The sequence below is a fragment of the Triticum dicoccoides genome, chromosome 3B (assembly GCF_002162155.2).
Source record: "Triticum dicoccoides isolate Atlit2015 ecotype Zavitan chromosome 3B, WEW_v2.0, whole genome shotgun sequence".
NCBI classification, from domain to species: Eukaryota; Viridiplantae; Streptophyta; class Magnoliopsida; order Poales; family Poaceae; genus Triticum; species Triticum dicoccoides.
This window is the reverse complement of record NC_041385.1, coordinates 252,131,913-252,137,933: the sequence shown is the minus strand read 5'-3', so window position 1 is coordinate 252,137,933 and position 6,021 is coordinate 252,131,913.

The following is a 6,021-nucleotide window of genomic DNA, read 5'->3' as shown; positions in this document are numbered from 1 at the left end:
AAAATAGTTTGTTGGATCTCGATCATAGTGATACACATATTCATAATATTGATGCCAAAAGATGCAAAGTTAATAATGATAGTGCAACTTATTTGTGGCACTACCATTTGGGTCATATCAATGTAAAGCGCATGAAGAAACTCCATAAAGATGGACTTTTGGAATCACTTGGTTATGAATCATTTGATACTTGCGAATCGTGCCTTTTGGGCAAGATGACTAAAACTCCGTTCTTTAGAACAATGGAACGAGCAAAAAACTTGTTGGAAATAATACATACTGATGTATGCAGACCAATGAGTATTAAGGCTCGTGGCGGGTATCATTATTTTCTGAGGTTCACAGATGATTTGAGCAGATATGGGTATATCTACTTGATGAAACATAAGTCTGAAATAGTTGAAAGGTTCAAAGAATTTCAGAGTGAAGTGTAAAATCATCGTAACAAGAAAATAAAGTTTCTGCAATCTGATCGTGGAGATGAATATTTGAGTTACGAGTTTGGCCTTCAGTTAAAACAATGTGGAATAGTTTCACAAACTCATGCCACCTGGAACACCACAGCGTAACGGTGTGTCCGAACGCATAACCACACTTTATTTGATATGGTGCGATCAATGATGTTTCTTACCGATTTACCAATATCGTTTCGGGGTTATGCATTAGAGACAGTTGCATTCACGTTAAATAGGGCACCATCTAAATTCGTTGAGATGACACCTTATGAACTGTGGTTTGGCAAGAAACCCAAGTTGTCATTTCTTAAAGTTTGGGGTTGCGATGCTTATGTGAAAAAGTTTCATCCTGATAAGCTCAAACCCAAATTGAAGAAGTGCGTCCATAGAATACCCAAAGGAAACTGTTGGGTACACCTTCTATCATAGATCCGAAGGCAAGATATTCGTTGCTAAGAATGGATCCTTTCTAGAGAAGGAGTTTCTCTCGAAAGAAGTGAGTGGTAGGAAAGTAGAACTTGATGAGGTAACTGTACCTGCTCCCTTATTGGAATGTAGATCATCACAGAAACTGTTTCCTGTGACAACTACACCAACTAGTGAGGAAGCTAATGATATTGATCATGAAACTTCAGATCAAGTTACTATCGAACCTCATAGGTCAACTCGAGGAAGATCCGCACCAGAGTGGTACGGTCATCCTATTTCTGGAAGTCATGTTACTTGACCATGGCGAGCCTACGAACTATGAGGAAGCGATGATGAGCCCAGATTCCGCAAAATGTCTTGAGGCCATGAAATCTGAGATCGGATCCATGTATAAGAACAAAGTGTGGACTTTGGTGGACTTGCCCGATGATCGGCAAGCCATAGAAATAAATGGATTTCCAAAGAGGAAGACGGACACTGATAGTAGTGTTACTATCTACAAAGCTAGACTTGTCAAAAAAGGTTTTTGACAAAGTTCAAGGGGTTGACTACAATGAGACTTTCTCACCAGTAGCGAAGCTTAAGTCTGTCCTAATCATGTTAGCAATTGCCACATTTATGAAATCTAGCAAATGGATGTCAAAACTACATTCCTTAATGGATTTATTAAAGAAGAGTTGTATATGATACAACCAGAAGGTTTTGTCAATCCTAAAAGTGCTAACAAAATGTGCAAGCTCAGCGATCCATCTAGGGACTGGTGCAAGCATCTCGGAGTTGTAATATACGCTTTTGATGAGTTGATCAAAGCATATGGTTTTATACAGACTTTTGGAGAAGCCTGTATTTACAAAAAAGTGAGTGGGAGCACTACATCATTTCTAATTAGTATATGTGAATAACATATTGATGATCGGAAATAATGTAGAATTTTTTTGGAAAGCATAAAAGGATACTTGAATAAGAGTTTTTCAAAGAAAGACCTCGGTGAAGCTACTTACACATTGAGCATCAAGATCTATAGAGATAGATCAAGACGCTTGATAAGATTTTTTCAATGAGTACATACCTTGATAAGATTTTGAAGTAGTTCAAAATGGAACAGTCAAAGAAGGAGTTCTTGCCTGTGTTCCAAGGTGTGAATTTGAGTAAGACTCAAAACCCGACCATGGCAGAAAATAGAAAGAGAATGAAAAGTCATTCCCCATGCCTCAGTCATAGGTTCTATAAAGTATGCTATGCTGTGTACCAGACCTATTGTATACCTTGCTTTGAGTTTGGCAAGGGAGTACAATTTTCATCTAAAAGTAGATCACTAGACAGCGGTCAAGAATATCCTTAGTGAGGACTAAGGAAATATTTCTCAATAATGGAAGTGATAAAAGAGCTCGTCATAAAAAGTTACAACGATGCAAGCTTTTACACCAATCCAGATGACTCTAAGTCTCAATCTGGATACATATTGAAAGTGGGAGCAATTAGCTAGAGTAGCTCCATGCAGAGCATTGTAGACATAGAACATTTGTAAAATACGCACGGCTCTGAATGTGACAGACCCGTTGACTAAACTTCTCTCACGAGCAAAACATGATCATACCTTAGTACTCTTTGGTTGTTAATCACATAGTGATGTGAACTATATTATTGAGTCTAGTCAATCCTTTGGGTGTTGATCACATGACGATGTGAACTATAGGTATTAATCACATACAGATGTGAATATTGGTGTTAAATCACATGACGATGTGAACTAGATTATTGACTCTAGTGCAAGTGGGAGACTGAAGGAAATATGCCCTAGAGGCAATAATAAAGTTATTATTTATTTCCTTATATCATGATAAATGTTTATTATTCATGCTAGAATTGTATTAACCGGAAACATAATACATGTGTGAATACATAGACAAATATATTGTCACTAGTATGCCTCTACTTGACTAGCTCGTTAATCAAAGATGGTTAAGTTTCCTAACCATAGACATGAGTTGTCATTTCATTAACGGGATCACATCATTAGAGAATGATGTGATTGACTTGACCCATTCCGTTAGCTTAGCACTTGATCGTTTAGTATGTTGCTATTGCTTTCTTCATGACTTATACATGTTCCTATGACTATGAGATTATGCAACTCCCGTTTACCGGAGGAACACTTTGTGTGCTACCAAACGTCACAACGTAACTGGGTGATTATAAAGGAGCTCTACAGGTGTCTCCGAAGGTATATGTTGAGTTGGCGTATTTCGAGATTAGGATTTGTCACTCCGATTGTCGGAGAGGTATCTCTGGGCCCTCTCGGTAATGCACATCACTATAAGCCTTGCAAGCAAAGTGACTAATGAGTTAGTTGAGGGATGATGCATTACATAACGAGTAAAGAGACTTGCCGGTAACGATATTGAACTAGTTATTGAGATACCGATAATCGAATCTTGGGCAAGTAACATACCGGTGACAAAGGGAACAACGTATGTTGTTATGCGGTTTGACCAATAAAGATCTTCGTAGAATATGTTGGAGCCAATATGAGCATCCAGGTTCCGCTATTGGTTATTGACCGGAGACGTGTCTCAGTCATGTCTACATTGTTCTCGAAACCGTAGGGTCCGCACGCTTAAAGTTCGGCGATGATCGGTATTATGAGTTTATGTGTTTTGATGTACTGAAGGTAGTTCGGAGTCCCGGATGAGATCGGGGACATGACGAGGAGTCTCGGAATGGTTGAGACGTAAAGATCGATATATTGGATGACTATATTCGGACTTCAGAAAGGTTCCGAGTGATTCGGGTATTTTTCGGAGTACCGGAGAGTTACGGGAATTCGCCGGGGAGTATATGGGCCTTATTGGGCCATACGGGAATAGAGGAGAGAGGCCAAAAGGAAGGAGGCGCGTGCCCCCCCTCTGGTCCGAATTGGACAAGGTGTGCAGCCCCCTTTTCCTTCTCCCTCTCCCCCTCTTTCCTTCTCTCCTACTCCGGAAAGGAAAGGGGAATCCTACTAGGACTTGGGAGTCCTAGTAGGACTCCCCACACTTGGCGCGCCCTCCTCTAGGGCCGGCCTCTCCCTCCCTCCTTTATATACGGGGGCAGGGGGCACCTCTAGACACAACAATTGATCTATTGATCTCTTAGCCGTGTGCGGTGCCCCCCCTCCACCATAGTCCTCCTTGATAATATTGTAGCGGTGCTTAGGCGAAGCCCTGCGACGGTAGAACATCAAGATCGTCACCACGCCGTCATGCTGACGGAACTCTCCCTTCACTACTAGGAAAAGGCATGCTAGTGGCGCACCAGTTTTGCCTACTAATCGCGCACTACTGGTGCGCCACTAGCATCATGCCATTATAATTAAATACTAATGGCGCACCACTGGTGCGCCATTAGTATCTGGTGTACTAATGGCGCACCACGTAGTGAGCCATTAGTGTAGCCCACAGTGCTACATTAGTATGCCTCCCAGGGGGCCGTATGTACCCATGTGCTTTGGCATACTAATGGCGCACCAGTGGGTGATGCGCCATTAGTGTGATTATCACAGTGCGCCATTAGTGTCTTGTGTGGTGCGCCACTAGTATGAATATTAGGGATTTTTTTTCTTTTCTGATATTTTCACAGGTTACAAAATATATTATTGGACAAAATTTAGACAACACCACACAGCAACAGCAGATTCATCGAATACAATAGAAGATTAGTCTCCAAATACAATTCATCATATTAGTCTCCGAATTCAAAAGACCGAACAAAGATAGAACAATACAAGTCTCGAGACCGCGAGTAGCGAGTTTGTCTTCACATTACAAGTCGATATCGATCATCTAAACTACCATCACATAGAAGAGAGCTGCGGTCATCACGATGAGCATCATCGTGATGAAACTGGTCTTCATCCGGTTCCTCCAACGCTCCCTCCTCTCTCCCGCTAGATAGCGGGCGTATCTAGATTCCGCCTCCGCCCTAGTGGTGTACCCTTTGTAACTGTTACCGCTGAAACGGTGAACCTGTCTCCGACACTCCTCCCAGTCGTCGTAGACTCCGGGAACCTTACCCTTGTACACGACATACGACGGCATCTCTATGCACAAGCCAAACAACAGACAATACATAAGCAATATATAAGTATGCAACGATAGTATTGGAAGATAAAAGCAAGACATTAATAGCACGATTCATGGTCCTACTAATAAATAACATCGATTACATCTAAGTTGAATGACTGTCCAAACCAAAGAGACATACAAGTTCATTAAAGTTTAATTACAACATGAGCCAATCAATGTTTCAGAACTACACATAGCATCACTACTTTCGACTCGACTCATGGGACCGGAGCGTGGATGAAGCCGCCGTCTGTCGTGATGGTCATGAAATCGCGGGCGTTGTCAGCCTGCATTTGTAGCGTTGTGTCTATCTCACTGTTGGACGGTTAATATCTGAGGTAGAACTGCCCCGAGGTACGAAGGACATCTTGATGGATAATTTGCACAAACTCTGACTGGATGCGAAAGAATTCTTGTCTGATGTCCGCGTCCTGGATTGCCGTCAAGCTCACGGCCCAATCTTTGAGAATATCTGGTAGCAGAAGGTGATGATGGTCCCGTACGATCGCCGGCATGTGATGGAGGGCGTAGTAGGCATCCTTCTGACCGCCAGGAGGCTGCTTGACGCAGGAGAACTTTGTATTGTGGGCGAACACGTGCCTGCCGTACCTACGAACTGGCTTGGTGAAGGTGCCTCCAGATTTGGCATAGCCGAGGAGAACATCATCAAGAACTTTCTTGATATTTGTGTAGTCTATCTTGGAGTCACGGTCTGGGTCAAAATAAATGGCCATGGAATATTTCGGGCTTAAGAGGATGAGTGTGCAATGTGTGTCACTGCACAGAACACAGAATGTTAGAAAAAAAAAGAACGATCGAAATCTAAGAAATCATATGTTACGGGGCGGTTAGGGGATGACTTACTCGGGAAAGTAAGGCACGAGGAAGTTATCCTTATCTGGGTTTGCCAGAATGACGCCTTCGAGGTAAGAACTCACGACATGCCGGTCCCCAGCGCTGCACAAGTTCTTGGAACGCATGTAGAAGGGGTCGACTATCACGATGTCCGGGGTCTTGTCTCTAATGATCCGCAT